Source organism: Leuciscus leuciscus, assembly GCF_965113295.1.
Source record: "Leuciscus leuciscus genome assembly, chromosome: 12".
In the NCBI taxonomy this organism is placed as follows: domain Eukaryota; kingdom Metazoa; phylum Chordata; class Actinopteri; order Cypriniformes; family Leuciscidae; genus Leuciscus; species Leuciscus leuciscus.
In genome coordinates this window covers 27,966,375-27,982,808 of record NC_138736.1, presented here as the reverse complement: position 1 = coordinate 27,982,808, position 16,434 = coordinate 27,966,375, and the positions used below count along the sequence as shown (strand labels likewise).

At 37.2% G+C, this 16,434-nt stretch overlaps 1 long non-coding RNA gene across 1 annotated transcript; it reads left to right on the top strand.

Annotated features, from left to right (window-relative positions):
• Positions 1 to 4,659: 4,659 nt before the first annotated feature.
• LOC309511813 lies at positions 4,660 to 5,834 on the top strand. Its single transcript, XR_014210778.1, has 2 exons — positions 4,660 to 5,333; positions 5,376 to 5,834. It is a non-coding gene; the product is annotated as an uncharacterized lncRNA (long non-coding RNA).
• The last annotated feature ends 10,600 nt before the right edge of the window (positions 5,835 to 16,434 follow it).

The window sequence follows — 16,434 nt, the reverse complement described above, 5'->3', positions numbered from 1 at the left end:
CATTATTAAACGTTGCGAGTCTTTTCTTCTCTATTGTGACATGTGTGTCAGTGTTGACGGTAAAGCATTACAAGTAACACAAGTTTTGTAATCAGATTACTTTTTTAAGTAACTAGTAAAGTAAAATTACTTTTAAATTTAAAACAAATTATCTGAATTACTTTTTCCTGTTGTCCCATTTTCCTCTTTTATTGTTTTCCCATTTATTGACTGACACCTCTCCTGTCCCCCATGTTGAGAGAAATTTGGGAGTAAATACAGACGCGTTATGTGCGCTGTGTAAACATTATGCTTATTATAGTTCTAGACTAAATGTAAGCAGGCATTTACTCATCTCACTTGCACAAACAGATTCAGTATTCCTCAAAATACATAAAATCAGTTAAATGAAAACTCATGCATGATAATTATTATATAAATGTGTTAAATAACACAAATCTACTTATGTATTTAATCTCACTTTATTAAGCAAAGTCTTTGCTGCTGACCTTCCATGATCATATTCAAGTGTTCTTTCTTATGGCTGCATAGCTAAAAGGTTTGTTTGTGTTTGCATTTGAATTTGTATTTCCTTCAGTCTAAGGCTTATTCATTTCACTTTTGGGGTTACATTTGGCAAAATTTTTACTTTGGTTTGTTTTGTCATTAAGAAAACAAACAAGCAAGACCAGCCCAGGAGGGAAAAAGTAACACAAAAGTAACAACACTTTACTTTCCATAAAAATATCTAAGTAACACAATTAGTAATATTTTTTTAGAGGTAACAAAATATTGTAACGCATTACTTTTAAAGTAACTTTCCCCAACACTACATATATTCCCAAGCCATGTGATAGTTGAGTAAATATCTGGGTAAATGATGACAGTATTTTCATTTTAGGGTGAAATAAATAACTCCTTAATATCAAATAAAACCAACCACACACCAGCCATTGTAAGACACACGCATACACACACCTACTCTGTCTGAGTGGTGAAGATCAGTTTTGCTGAGGTTGCAGATGCAAATGCGGAAACTGTCAAGTCCCACAAAACTCACATGTACATCAACATCATCTCTCAATCTCTAATTATCTCTCTTTTTCACACCCGCTCATTTTATGCACAGTACTTCTCATCATTATATTGTGTCAGCCAGAGAAAATGAATGCTTCATTTAAACACTTGACCATATGTCTTTAGTTTTCCACGTGTAAATGGATAGTATACCCCCACAAAAATGAGCATACTGATCTCACGTCATTATATTTAAAGAATCTAGACACAAGCAACTTTCTACTTTACAAAATGAGAGCATAGTCTACTTGTTTAGTCCAACACAAGGGTGAGCAAATCATGTCAGGATGTAGCCTACATTTTTGGATAAACTAATTCTTCAAATCTGGGCCCCAGAGATGGACGTCTTAAACATAAGCTGTATCTTTGTTTCCCCTGGCCACACCTGACTTCTTGCTTCCTGTTGAGTGAAATCAAGACAGGAAGTCAGATGGGAATGTCCTGCTCTGATCTCTCAACACTCAGCTGGCACTTTTCCAAAATTCGAAACGATCCTTTCCTCCTCTTTAGATTCTTTAGATTTTTTTAACACGCTGAGGAACGATAGTGATGGAGCTGAAGCCATCTTGCTTTTATTTATCCAGATCTTGCAAAGATCTGAACTAATGATGGAAAGGAGACAGGGAGAAGGAGATCATTTTAAGAGCTGGGACAAGAGCCAAATAGCTACATCAAGCCATTTAACAGCCATTCAAACTAATGCCAAAGTCACGCGAGTCTTAGAAACTCTATCAAGAACATTAATCTGCACACTGAAGGAGAAACGGACGTCCAGTGCGCGCCGAAGAGGGGCAGGCTATATATTTGTCATATATCTACTCTGCCCCTTTCATCTTGTGGCCATTGAAACAGCCATCTCTGAGCTTTTCTCTGTGTTAATCCTCTTCATGATGCCCGTATGCCCGCTGCCCCTCGCCTAACCCCCCGTCCACAGCACTTTGATGGTTCTCCAACTCAGTCTCCCATCCACAGAGTTCTACAGCCTGGATCTGACTCATCATCCCTCTGTACAATCTGTCTGCTCCTGCCATCCCTCCATCCCTCTTCCGGCCCACGATTTTTTTATACGGCTTTTATCTGCTTTCTTTCTTTCAGCCACATTATTTCCCCATTTAGTGCGGCTGCATGCTGGCCATCATCAGGGACAGTGTGTGTGTGTGTGTGTGTGTGTGTGTGTGTGTGTGTGTGTGTGTGTGTGTGTGTGTGTTGGCCAGGCAGCTGCAAAAGGCGTCAGCTCAGAGAGCTGACAAGATGTGACAGCTCTGGATATCTCTCACTGGCACTGACAGTTGACAGATGGATACCACTCACACACTGTAAGGAATAAAAGAGAGAGAGAGAGACAGAGAGAGAGACAGACAGAAGCCCTGAGGTTGATTCTCTAGCATCATAGGGCCAATGTTTGATTGAGTGCTGCAGAGAATAATAAACCTTCTCTAGCTAATACTGTGCCCGAGCTTCTTTCTTATTCCCTCTATCTCATCTCTATCAGACTCTCTTTTTTATATTGCTATAGAATGACACATACTAGAACAGAATATAATAAACACTGCATTGTACATCAAAGTAAAATAAAAAATAAATTGAGGGAACATATGATTGCAGTTGCTAATTCAATTTATTATTAAAAAGTATTGAAAATGAAGGGGAAAAAATTTGGAATTTGGAATTTGGGGGGTTAAAGGATTCATTCACCCAAAAATGACAATGGTGTTTCTTCTGGATTATTTATGCTCATGTTGTTCTTAACCTGCTTATCGTTATTATTCTGTGCAAGGCAAAACTAAAAATCTTTTGAAGAATCTTGCTAACACTTTACTGTAAGTTTAATTCAAAATTAACAGACACTTTATATATAGGCCTATATTAGGGGTGTTATGATAACCTACGGTGGCCCAGTAGTGCACAACACAACGAAATTAATCCACAAGACAACGGAAATGAGCTACAACACAACGGAAAATGTACAACACAACGAAATAAAGCCGCAACACAACAGAAATGCTCCCGACCACTAGAGGGCTCTCGGAGCGCTACAAAGTTAGTTTTCCTTGCCATTGTTATATAGAGTCAGCAGTCTTAATATATCAACTCCACGATTAGTTTTAACAGTATGTAGCTAACCATTGTATATTGACATTTATTCATTCAAAATCACCTATATATGTGCATTATAGCTGCATATTTATACTCTAGTCTAGAATGCTTTGATGCGCTACCACAGCGCATGATCTCTAAGGGAACGTCTGGCAATTCCACCAAGTGGTTAAAACGTATAATTTATTAGAATATAATTTGATAAATAAAAATAAAAACCCTTTGGTGAATTGTAGAATTACAGGAAGGTATTGGCACAATTTCACCAGTAATAAGTCAGTCTGCTCACTAGGAACCTACCACAAGCTTTGGGACATGAAAAAAAAAAACCTTTAGGTGAATTACAGGCCTAATGTTTTTATAAAAAACTAAATGTGTACTGTGCATACAGGGAGCTAATGGCTCAATTTCACCTGTTGTAAGTCAGTCTGGTCAATAGGAATTACAAACTTTGAAACATGATCAAAGAAAAAAAAAACTTTTATTATATTACAAAACTTTCCTAAAAAATAATTGTTTACTGTATACATGAAGGGAGGTATTGGAAAAAAGTCATCTGTTGCAAGTCAGTCTACTATCAATACACTCAAGCTTTGGATTTTGAAAATGTCTGTTTTTGAATGTTACAAATAATTTTAATTTATACAAATCATACGTTTTAACAACTTGGAGGAATTGGCAGACGTTCCCTTATCATGGTATCATGTGCTGTGGTAGCGCCTAAAAGCATTCTGGACTAGAGTATATGCAGCTATAATCCACGTAGGTGATTTTGAATTAATAAATGTCGATATACAACAGTTAGGTATAGGCCTACTGTTAAAACTAATCGTGGTGTTGATATATTAAAGGTCCCATTCTTCGTGATCCCATGTTTCAAACTTTAGTTAGTGTGTAATGTTGCTGTTAGAGCATAAATAATATCTGTAAAATTATAAAGCTCAAAGTTCAATGGCAAGCGAGATATTTTATTTAACAGAAGTCGCCTACATCGAACGGCTCGTTTGGACTACATCCCTCTACTTCCTTCTTTAATGACGTCACTAGAACAGTTTTTTGACTAAAAAAGACCTCCGCCCACAGGAATGCTCCCTCAACTCTACCGAAATTCGTTTATGTACTTGCGCACTTCTTATAACTTACTTTGTTTACTCAGCTCTTACGGTGATTTTCTGAAGTAAAACTGATGCTTCATCTTTTGTGTGATGTACAATAAACTTTATTAAACTCATCAGTTTATGTTTGATCATCATTCGGACCTGGTCCGAAACAGCAGACTTGTAGGCTATTAATAAATAATGGATACAAGCAGATGACAAATACGTTATAATAACCGTAATTAAACTACTAAACTATACCTGTTCCATCTCTATACAGCACTCTGACTCTATAGGCCAGGGAACGACAACTGGCGGCCCGCGGGCCAAAACTGGCCCGCCAGCAATATTTTCTGGCCCGCCGGATTATTTTGGAAGTCCTAAAACTCTTCCACTACTTGAGAAAAGCCGTAGTCGCGCGGCGATTTCACCGCCGCATACTTTGTGAAACACCCATAGGGAATCATGCGGCGCGGGATTACATTTTAAAGTATAACTGTGCGTTCACACCGGACGCGAATAGCGCGTCAAATTCGCGCCTGCCGCGTCTAGTTATACGCTTGACCACTTTGTGTCCATTCGCGCATCAAAAGACGTTAGCGGTCAGAACTCTGGTGTACTTTGGACGGAGCGGGCGGTCTGACTGACAATAGCCCACTCCCGACATCTTTTGACAGCGTATCCGCACTTAATTCTGACCACCTGTACACCTATCTCTGAGGAGCTGTTTGGTACTGAAACCATTGTCAGTCAACAACATTCTTTTTTTGCAAGGATGTTTGAAATAGTTCGGCAGAAAATAGCCTACTTCATTTGTCAGTAGGGCAATATGATTTTCGTTTATGTTGCTTAGAAATTTGAGTGATAGGCTTTGTCCTATTTAATTTATGTTAGGCTATTTATATTTCATAATTTTTTTCTGTGGCATTTTTTTTCTCTGCTGACAGTACAATGTTAAAATAGCCTAATATTTATATTGACACGAACACAATTTTTGTATAGCATTTATTATAGGCTACTTAATCTCATTCTTGCCGTTAGAAACATTTGAATGTGAGATTATGGAAACGAGATCTAAATTTTGTGGAACCGTCAGGTCGGGAAATAAAGCGGGTGAACACAGAGTATATTTTAAGCGGTTGCTGAATAGAACCTTGTGGGAGCGGGACAGAAAAAAAACAGTCCCGCGCAGACCTCCTTAAACCTTAGGTGTGTATGTGTGTGTCCCGAATAAATAATAATACAAAAAAAAGGAATAAAGTTCAAAAGTCGGACTGTAAGCGAATGAGTATGATTGCTATTCACACCTTTATTAAAATGGCTGTAATCTGTTACCACAATAGTACTTGATCTGTTTAAAATGATTTCCTTGATATATGCCTAAGGTGTTAAATTAAAAATCAAAATTTAAATTTGTCTAATCCAGTAATTAATTTTTTCTATTTTTGATCTGAGCATAATCAGAAAATCAGAAAATCAGAAAACCCATTGTTATTCGTTTTTTCATTTTAGTTCAGGAAATAAATAATGGAAAAACAAGTCGTTTTTCATCTTTTTATTTTTGGTTTTAATTTGAAAAAACAATTGAACGAATGATCCACGGACGGTGACGGACCCATCATATTCCGCGATTATAGGCCTATATAAAAGTATTTAATTTGTATCCATAGGCCTACTCTGTGTAGCTGGCCCGCCATCTACTGGCTAAAAAAAATATTGGCCCGCGGCCAAAGTTACTTGCCGACCCCTGCTATAGGCATTATTGTCCGACTCGAAATGAACACCGTTACTGAGAGTTTCTGATATTATCATCATTCCGTGAGATGAAATTGAAGCTCCGATGAAGCTGAAGCTCCGCCCCCTGTGTCGTCCAGCAGCAGCTTATTTGCATTTAAAGGGCACACACTAAAACAGCGTGTTTTTCTGAGCCCCAAAAAATGACAATTTAAACATGCTGTAAAAAATGATTTGTTGGGTATTTTGAGCTGAAACTTCACATACACACTCTGGGGACATCAGAGACTTATTTTACATCTTGTGAAAAGGGGCATAATACGGGACCTTTAAGACTGCTGACTCTATAACAATGGCAAAGGAAACTAACTTTGTCGCGCTCCAAGAGCCCTCTAGTGGTAGGGAGCATTTCCGTTGTGTTGCGGCTTTATTTCGTCGCGTAGTAAATTTTCCGTTGTGTTGTGGCTTATTTCCGTTGTGTTGTGGCTCATTTCCATTGTGCTGTGGCTCATTTCCGTTGTGTTGTGAACTTATGTTTGCTTTTTAAATTTCGTTGTGTTGTGCACTACTGGGCCACCGTAATACCCTCATGTCAAGATTCGATACATATCACGATACGATATTATTGCGATACCCCAAGACATTTGGTAAAAGGTAAAAAAAAAGACTGTTGACTAAAATTATAATAAATTTGGTATTACATTGTGGGTGTAAATGAATAGGCTTGGACTTGGTGCTGGTAACCCAATGCACAGGACATTAGTCTGAATTACTGAATTAGTTTAGATGAATATGCTTACACTCTGTCACTGCCAAAATGTAGGCCACTTTTTACTGGTAACATAAGACATTTGGCATTCACAGGAGCCATACATATTCCCCCATTGCATAATTATACATTATATTATATGCTTCAACATTATATGTAGTACTGACACTAAAACCAACCGTTATATTTTTTATTTCTAGTTGTTTAAATTGATGAAATTATAAACAAACATGAATTAACAGTTAACTGTTTTCGCTCTAGAGATGTCATGATGGGACAATGAAGGAGCTATAAACAAAATTCGTTTCATGACATAGTTTGAAACGTAAAAGATAGTTTTTAAAATGTAAACTGAAAAATTTGTATGTAGAACCATACAGCCAGACAGAGATACTGTCAAACTCCAGCAACTTTGTTTGAGAAATGAAGTTCACCTTAGTTGGTTCCGATGACTATTTCTGCTCATCACAGCTTCCGAACCGTTGTTGTGATATTTCCAACTCACTCACTGGCGCCTCTCGTTTCCGTTTGGACTTGATGCGCTCGCGCGTGGCTCCGCGCGCCAAAACAATACAGAACGTCATTGCACACTTGACGCATTGCTTCGCCAAGTGTCGCTAAACAAACAATCCCATTTGAACGAACGTTAAGAAAGGTCGACTGAGCAGGTGAGCCTACTTAAAACAGACCGCAAATAATATTAAATCAGCGAGATTTGACCTACGCTGTGACATTTATGACTGTGACAATTTACTGCGGTTTATTGCTGTTTCAGCCGATATTATCTCTGCACTGCCATCTATAGTTTCGGAGAAATTGCAATGTGTAACATGCATAGACAGTATATAAACATGTCAAGTAAAAACGTTTATCAAATGCATTGAGCTGCACACACAGTGGCTAACAAAAGTATGCAGTAAAATATAAGGTACTCACAGACTTGTCTTACAACATAAAGTAGACAAAGACTTGCTGCAAACGTGAATTTTAAAACCATTGAGCTTTTGCTAACAAGTTTCTACATAAAGACTACAACAACCACCACAATATGATGCAGGTTTACATGAGTGACAAATCAGAAAACCTGTGTAGTTCTTTGCAGTTTACATGGAAAATGCTAAAACCGAGAAGCCTTTTCACTCGGATATACATCACAAATAGGGAAGAAAAGACTATTGCAACTTACTTTTAATGCCGACATAAACCAATTTTACCAATAAAAACATGATGCATTATAGTTGATAAAAAATGGCCTCTTCGCTCTCTTTAGTTTTCCATCTCTTTTGTTTTTCCTGATGGTCTGTGTGACTGACAGTTTTAAAATACAGTCAAATCTGTGATCTTATGCTGGGGAAAGGCAAGATTCTGATTGGTTAATGCCCTTAAAACAACATATTTCATTGGCACACAACAGATGTCCGTATGGCAACATGATTGTATTCTCACATATGACATGAGTGACAAATTTTGGCTATGTGTGTGGTAGGTTTGGCTCATCTGCTTGCTCACAGACTCTTACAAAAATCTCTCTCTCTCTCTCTCTCTCTCTCTCTCTCTCTCTCACTCTCCTTCTGATTTAAATGAGGCACTGTTTCAATGTTAGCTCGGAGCCATTGAGCCAAAGACATATTGCCATCAAACGCTGCCATCACTGGCCTGTCACCCCCTGTCTGTCAACTGTTACTTAGCAACAGCAGAACACGAGAGAGAGGCTAATTTGAGCCATCCTGAATCCATCTGCTTCTGATTTCAGCTGCAAAAAAAACCAAAAAAAAAACATTACTTCCACCCCAGTCAGTGGTCATAGTCATCGTAGAGATGTGCTGAGGAGCGTTAACATGCCCATGAACAGAGATGAGTTTTTTAAGGCTGTGGTAAAGGTTTAAACCGTTTAACAGAGAGTTAAATGAGAAAGAGACGCATTTGAGACAGGAAGGATCAGATAACGAGAATAAATGCACAGTAGAGAGGGGATGTTAAGCGAGATGAAAGGAGAAAACAAAAAGGAACGGATGATAATTAGAGAAAATTGATTTTGGAAATTCGTCCAATGAGGGAGATCTATCGGTCCTATTACTATGCGAAGAGAAGAACAGGAAAATAATTGCACATGCATTTGCGAAAAAGGAGATAACAGCAAAAAAAAAAAAAAAAAAGAAAGAAAAAAGGGGGGTTTCTGTTTTACCAAAGAGCTCCATTTTCTTTCCTCCAGCAGGCTCACAGTGTGGATGAATGCCAGAGAATCTGCCCCATGGGCCCGGCAGTCTGTCGCTCTGCTCCAGATAGTGGGAGAAGGGAGACGTGCTAAACTACACTGATCTACACTGCCCTACGCTGCTCTAAACAACTCCACGCCGCTCCTCACTGCTTTACATCTTTCTGTGCCACGGAACACCAATCAAAAATGGTCTGTATATCACTCTATACCGCTCCTCTAAACCTATATTTCTGTCTGCAGCTCTATGCACTACTGTTCTAAATCAATCCATACAGCTCTGTGCTGCTCTCTGTACAACTGTACATGTGGCTCGTCTGGCTGGAGAGGCCTGGATTATTGAGATGTCGTGTCCAGGGCAAATTAGACACTTTTTGGGGCCTAATCCCCTTTTAAGATGTTGGTCATGCTGTTCATGCAATCTATGAACATTTCAAGAACATGTTAAAGGGATAGATCACCAAAATAATGAAAATGCTGTCATCATTTAATCATGCTCATGGCACTTTAAATCTGTTTTTTTTGGGAGTTCAAAATTGATTATTTTGTGAATTATATGACTTGTGTATATTCCAAGTCTTCTTTTCAAACTTTTTCGACCCCAAATATGAGCTGCTATATTTTTCATGTGTAAAAAAAACCGTTTTCTTTTTTATTATTTCTAACCACCATGTTGAAAACCCAGAGGTATAAATAAAACTATACATGTCCAGTGAATAAAAGAAATGTGATTAATCTCATGATTTCCAAACAGTATCTAGTAGTGTTGGGTCCAAGTGCACCCTGTCAAGTCGAGCCCAAGTACTTACTCAATTTGAGTGGGAGACGTTTAATATCTTATATGCCATAATATGCCATCTTAATTTTATGTTGTTACTATGTATGTCTGAGTCCATGTCCACCCGAGTGCATCCAAGTACCCCAACTCAGTATGTAGAATAAAATGGTGGTATTCATATTTGGTTATTTTTTTTCCAATATTTTGTATTTATTTTCATTATTATTATTATTAGTATGGAGGAGGATATTATTATTAGTGGAGGAGGAGTCCAGTACGTCCTCGTCCGTCTCCGCTGTAAGAATAGGTGCTGATGTGACTGAATGGTTCGAAACAATAGTAGGAGTACTCCAGGGCTGCATGGTGTCTCCACTTCTCTTTAATATATTTTTAGAGGTGATCATGGCAAGTGCGCTGGAAGAGGCGAACGAAGGAGCAGTCATGAATGGACGAATCATCAACAACCTCAGATTCGCGGACGACATCGCAGCTTTGGCAGAAAACCAGGGTGACCTACAAGTAGTGATCGACAGAATCGTAGAGGAGAGTAAAAGGATGGGCATGAAGGTCAATACAGGAAAGACAGAAGTACAACATATTGGACGGGAAAAGATCAAAGTATTCATACAGGTGGTGGTGGCGCAATGGATAAGACACATGCCTTTGGTGTGAGAGACCCGGGTTCGAATCCACTGTGAGACACCAATGTGTCCCTGAGCAAGACACTTAACCCCTAGTTGCTCCAGAGGCGTGCGACCTCTGACATGTATAGCAATTGTAAGTCGCTTTGGATAAAAAGCGTCAGCTAAATGAATAAATGTAAATGTAAATACAAATAGAAAACCAGGAACTTAAGCAGGTAGAAGAATTTGTGTACTTGGGAGGAAATATTAGTGAGGACGCCTCTACAGAACAGGACCTCAGAAGAAGAATTGGACTAGCGTGTGGTGCAATGCAAAACTTGAACTCCATATGGAAATCTAAAGATATTTCTAGATTTACAAAAATAAGAGTTTATGAAGCCTTGGTACTTAACATACTATTGTACAATTCAGAGACATGGACACTAAGAGAAGCAGACAAAAATAAACTGAGAGTGTTTGAAATGAATTGTTTACGGAAAATCCAAGGGGTGACAAGAAGAGACCGAATAAGAAACATCGACATAAGAAGAGAATTAGGGATGGAAATCGATGTGGTACAGCGAATTCAGAAAAAGAGGCTTGGATACTTTGGACACGTGGTCAGAATGAAAACAGAACGACTTCCAAATGTCGCTCTATTCGGCCATGTGCACGGGGCAAGGAGGAGAGGGCGACCAAAGAAAAGATGGTTCAACAACTTGGAAGAGGATCTGAAAAAAATGAAGCTGAACATCGTCGAGAATAGCAGGCTTGCAGCCTCTGACCGAAATAGATGGAGGGACTCCGTGTTGGGGCTGTCGGAGCGTGGGCTACCATCGCCATGACATAAGAAGAAGAAGAATTATTATTATTATTATTTTTTTAAATGTATGTATATATATACAGTATATATATATACAGTATATATATATATATATATATATATATATATATATATATATATATATATATATATATGAAGAGTTCAGATGCAAAAGCCTCTAAGTGCCATCTGAAATTTTCTTCTAGAATGATAATTTTTATCAAGCTCGTACATTTAAGTTCAGTAATTTCACTTAAATGGCAATGAAAATTACCTATTAATTGTCATTTAAGTGAAATTACTGAACTTAAATATACAAGCTTGATAAAAATGATCATTCAAGAAGAAAATTTCAGATGGCACTTAGAGGCTTTTGCATCTGAACTCTTCATATATATATATATATATATATATATATATATATATATATATATATATATATATATATATATATATATATACATATATATATATTATTAGTATATCATTTTAGATTTTTTTTATTATTATTATGAACCATTATTTATTATTAATAATAATAACAATAATAACAATTTCTTGCAACCCTCTGAAAACCCCGGTTCTAAGAACCAATTAAGTTTGTGTTCAGTTTCTTTTCCTTCTTTTTTTATTGAACCATTATTTTAAAAAGATGTCCATTGTTCTATCAACAGACCATGGTAATGCTATTATGGTTCCTTAAACTTGAAAATGCAGTTTGATCATCTCACTATCCATGCACTGGTGGTTCTTCTAACACACATGGTGGAATATAGGTAGGCTGTTACTAAGCGATCAGAGTTTTGACGGGTGGGGTCCTCAGGAGGTGGCAGCGTTGTTTGATAACTTCAGTCATTCCACTCAGCCTCAGGGCGACAAACCGCCAGAGATATGAATCGCTGAGCGCAGGGTTAATATCATGTCTGCTTTAGATTATGAAGACATCCAGAGGCACAGAGGAAGAGATCCGCTGTGAAGGAAATTAGAGATTGACACATGACAATGACCTTACAGGCCATGCTGCGATATCATTGCATCTTCATTGGGTATGGTAGGACATAGATTATGATTATGCTTGACGGAGTCTTTGATTTACTCTCTCTCTCTAAATATATTCCCGTCTCTCTCTTTATTTCCGTCTCTCTTGCTCTCTACTAATCACACAGGTGACACTCTGATAAAATTCAGCTCACAGTGCTGGAGGCAACATAGCAACACATGCTCTCATACATACACATACGTCTGAGATTTTGTTTGTTCCTGGGGTAGATCTTACTGTTAAATACATCTCTTTGTTACCTCATAAGTCAATTCCCTAGTGACTTGCTGTAAGTTAATTAACATGAATGAATACGTCAAGTACAAGTATTCACAGACTCAATTATGCAGCTAATACCTCTCCAAAAAAAAAAACTTAAATCCACAAGGAATCTAAAGAGAACTTTATAACTCATTATAGGATTGTGCCGTCTGTCTCAATTGTCTATATTTTTGTATGTTGCATACACACTTTGAAGAAAAGTTTCTTTATAGAAACTTAAAGTGTTTTGTCAGGCTCTTCATAGAAGCTTAGGTTCCCATTATGAGATCATTTTATGGACTTAGTTTTAATTAATGAATTCGGTTTTAATACATTTTTATTTTAGTTAAATGTTATGAATTAAACAGCTCATAAACATACTTTATCACTAGAAAAATGTAAATAACTGTTAAACATGAAAGTATTGTGCAATCATTTAAGACATTTTCCTTATATAGAAACGTTTTGGTATAAAAGGGTCTTTAAAACTGAGTCAAGATCCCTATAGGGTTTTATATAAAACCCTATCGAGTGTAGCTTTATAAATGTACATATCTCTACACATATTTGTTTACTTTGTATTATTAGTCATTTAAATTGAAGGAATAATGCACCCAAAAGTGAAAATGAATTAAACATTCCTGAGAGAAGTGGTGAATGAATTGTTGTTTTGAGTCTGAACTAGTCTGAATAATTTGTTCAAGAATCTCCCTGGTTCAGTTCTTACATTCAAATCACTGACTCAATATGATTTGGAAGTCATATGAACCACTTTTGTTTATACTTTTATGCCGCTTGTTTGTATGTTTTGAAGCTCCCCATTCAATTGCATGGGGAAAAAAAGAGCGAAAAGTGCATTATTCAAAATGTCTGCTTTTGTGTTCCACAGAAGGAAGCCATTCAGGTTTTGGAATGACATGAGGGTGAGAAAAATTACAGAATTTTCATTTTTGGGTGAACCATTCCTTTACGCCGCACTCTTTTATGACTGAACGGAAAGTAAAAAGGACAGGAGTGTTCAATCAAACGAGGAATGAGAGAATGACTAGCTGTCCAGTGCTGCATATTTGGTTCTCCAGTATTGTGCTGGTTTCAGATTGCTGCGTTTAATCATGTCTGCGGATCCATTTGATATCAAAGCTGCACCCTCAGGCTTCCCGGAGCGCCATGGAGTCCAAATGTTTTCCTTTTATCCCACCCCATATCCTGTCACCTGAAATGGCTTCTTTCATGTGTGAAAACAGAACGAGAGAGCAGGGTCTCCCGGGAGACCAGCCATTGTGACATCACTGTCTCCAGATATTGGCAGCTGATGTGGCATCCATGTACACCTGTCAATCAAAGAGAGCGGGTGCAGATGTGCCGCACTAATGCAGAAACGCCATTCGCATTAAAAATGAGAGAGAGAGAGAGAGTAACTGTGTGTGACGGCACTGTGAAAAAGATGGTTAAATTCAGTAATTCATGCCGAAAGGATTTACTTGACTAGTTATTTTGAAGTTCTAACAACTTGCAATAACATAATTATGTAAAGGAATTTAACAAAAGAAGCCATCAAACTGTTATCTTTGTATTTATTCTTTAACCCTGTAAAGCCTGATATATGAATAGTCAGAACAATCTTTTTTTATTTTTTATTGAACAGTATATTAAAGCTTTACACAAATATATAGGGTTTTTTGTTAAGTATCATAATTGATACATCAGGCTTTTATTGCTCAAATAGTATGATATAGGAGAAAATGGATACTCATACTCAGGAAGAAAAAAAGCTTTAAAAAAACCCTATGCAAATATGGTGCAGTTGCGGAGACAGTCAAAAAGTAAGATGCAATTCTTATGTAAATGTAATGTAAATCAAAGCTCTGTATTTTTTATTGTGGGGGACAAAACATATAATGCAATGCAATACAATGTTGATTGAGAGATGTACAGAAAAATGTATTTAAAAAATATTGTTTTAATGATGTATTGATAAAACTGAATGTTTTTACAGCAAAAAGACACGTGTACCTGAAGGAGAATGTTTACTAAAAGGCCTATGAACTATCAATCAGACAACAGAAGGCATGTAGTAGATTGTGTACATCAGGTAAAGATTTTATTATTTAGAAGCTTAAGGTTTGATGACATAAAGGTTTGATAATGTAGAGGCCTTATAAGATATGATTCAGTAGGCTTTATAGCAGGGGTGCTCATCTCTGGCTCTTGATGTCCATTTTCCTGGATAGTTTTGCTCCATCCCAAATCAAACACACCTGAACAAGCTAATCAAGGTCTTCAGGATTACTAGAAAGTTACAGGCAGGAGTGTTTGATCAAGGTTGGAGCTAAACTCTGCAGGAAAGTGGACATCAATGGCCAGAGTTGAGAACCCCTGCTTTATATGGTTAAAGTGTGCAAAGTTTATATGTTTATTTTGTGTATTTACTACAAAAAAAGGCATTCCGGAAATGGACAAGATAATAATCTTAAACTTTACTTAAAAAAAAAAGAAGAAAATAGCCAAAGGGAAATTAAAGGGGCAAGGCATGTTTATAGCAGACAGTGATGTTTCATAGACCCGATTAGCAAGGACGAACATAATTGAATCAAGACAAAAATAATGTATCCAACGTTTTAAGTGAGCAACAGTAGACATTGGCGATTTACCCTCTTGTCAGAACAGGGCAAATATACTCACACATTGTCAGCTCCGCGTCTCATTTACTCAGTACAAATGACTGGAAAAGACATCCAGGCGTCCCCAGGGGGATGCCAACACTAAGTGGCATCTCTGGACGGCCACACCTCACTGAAGAACTTCGATGTGCTGTCTGATTGGAGTTAAGGTGAAGCGTCACTGGGCCTGAGCGCACCTGGGGGCATGGAGGCAGTTACGGAGTGCGGAAAGAGCACCACTCATTATGCAGTGGCAAACATGCTGTCACTCATCTCCCGTTCCCCACACACTCAGCTGTTGCGTGTTACTTCTCCTTCACTTCTTCTCCCTCGTTACTTGACCTTTTGAGTGCACAAGAGGGAGAGAGAGAGAGAGAAGCCCGCTGCGTAGACGGCCGTGCAGCTGTGGAGAGCACGACAAAACTCAACTGGATTCAGAGAGAGAGGAAAAGAGAAAATAAAACGTTTATGAAGGTTAAAGAGAGATTCCTTCACCTGTGTAAACAGTGTTTATTTATACATCAAAGTAATGAAATTAATGTACTGCAAGTGATATTGCTGCTGCTACAACAAAAACAATCATAATAAAAATAATAATAATTATTATCATTAATATTATCAAGGCTAATATATATATATATATATATATATATATATATAAATAATTTTAAATATTAAAGATATTCAAATAGATATATACAATTATATTTTAATTTTGTTTTATTTATTTATAATATTATTCAATTATAATTAATGTATACATAAAAAAATAATAAAATAGTATTTTATAAATTACACATACACATTAAAACGTGTACTGCTACTGCAACTAAAAAAATATATTATTATTATTATTATTATAGTATTAAATAATCTAACCAAAGTAGATGAATCCCATATACTGCTAAATCTCAGGGGCCGTTTACACAACACCGTTTTCGACCAAAAATGGAAAACTTTTAATGCATTTTGGCCGTTCATTTACACAACACGGGGGTCTGAAAAGGCAAACTTTTGAAAACGGGTTTCAAAGTGCAAGTTTTTGGAAACAATATCGTTATCATTTCTGTGTAAACTACAAAAACGTGAATTTCTGAAAACGATGACGTCATGCACATGCGTATTACATGTTCAGTCTATAGGCACAAAGTTATTCTTTACAGAGTGATTTCGTCAACTACTGACCTGGCATGCATAATACAAAGTAGTTCAAACGAAAAACGCATTGTATTTGTTTACAACGTTTCAGTCATGCAATCTTTATCAGCATTGTTTTCAAACA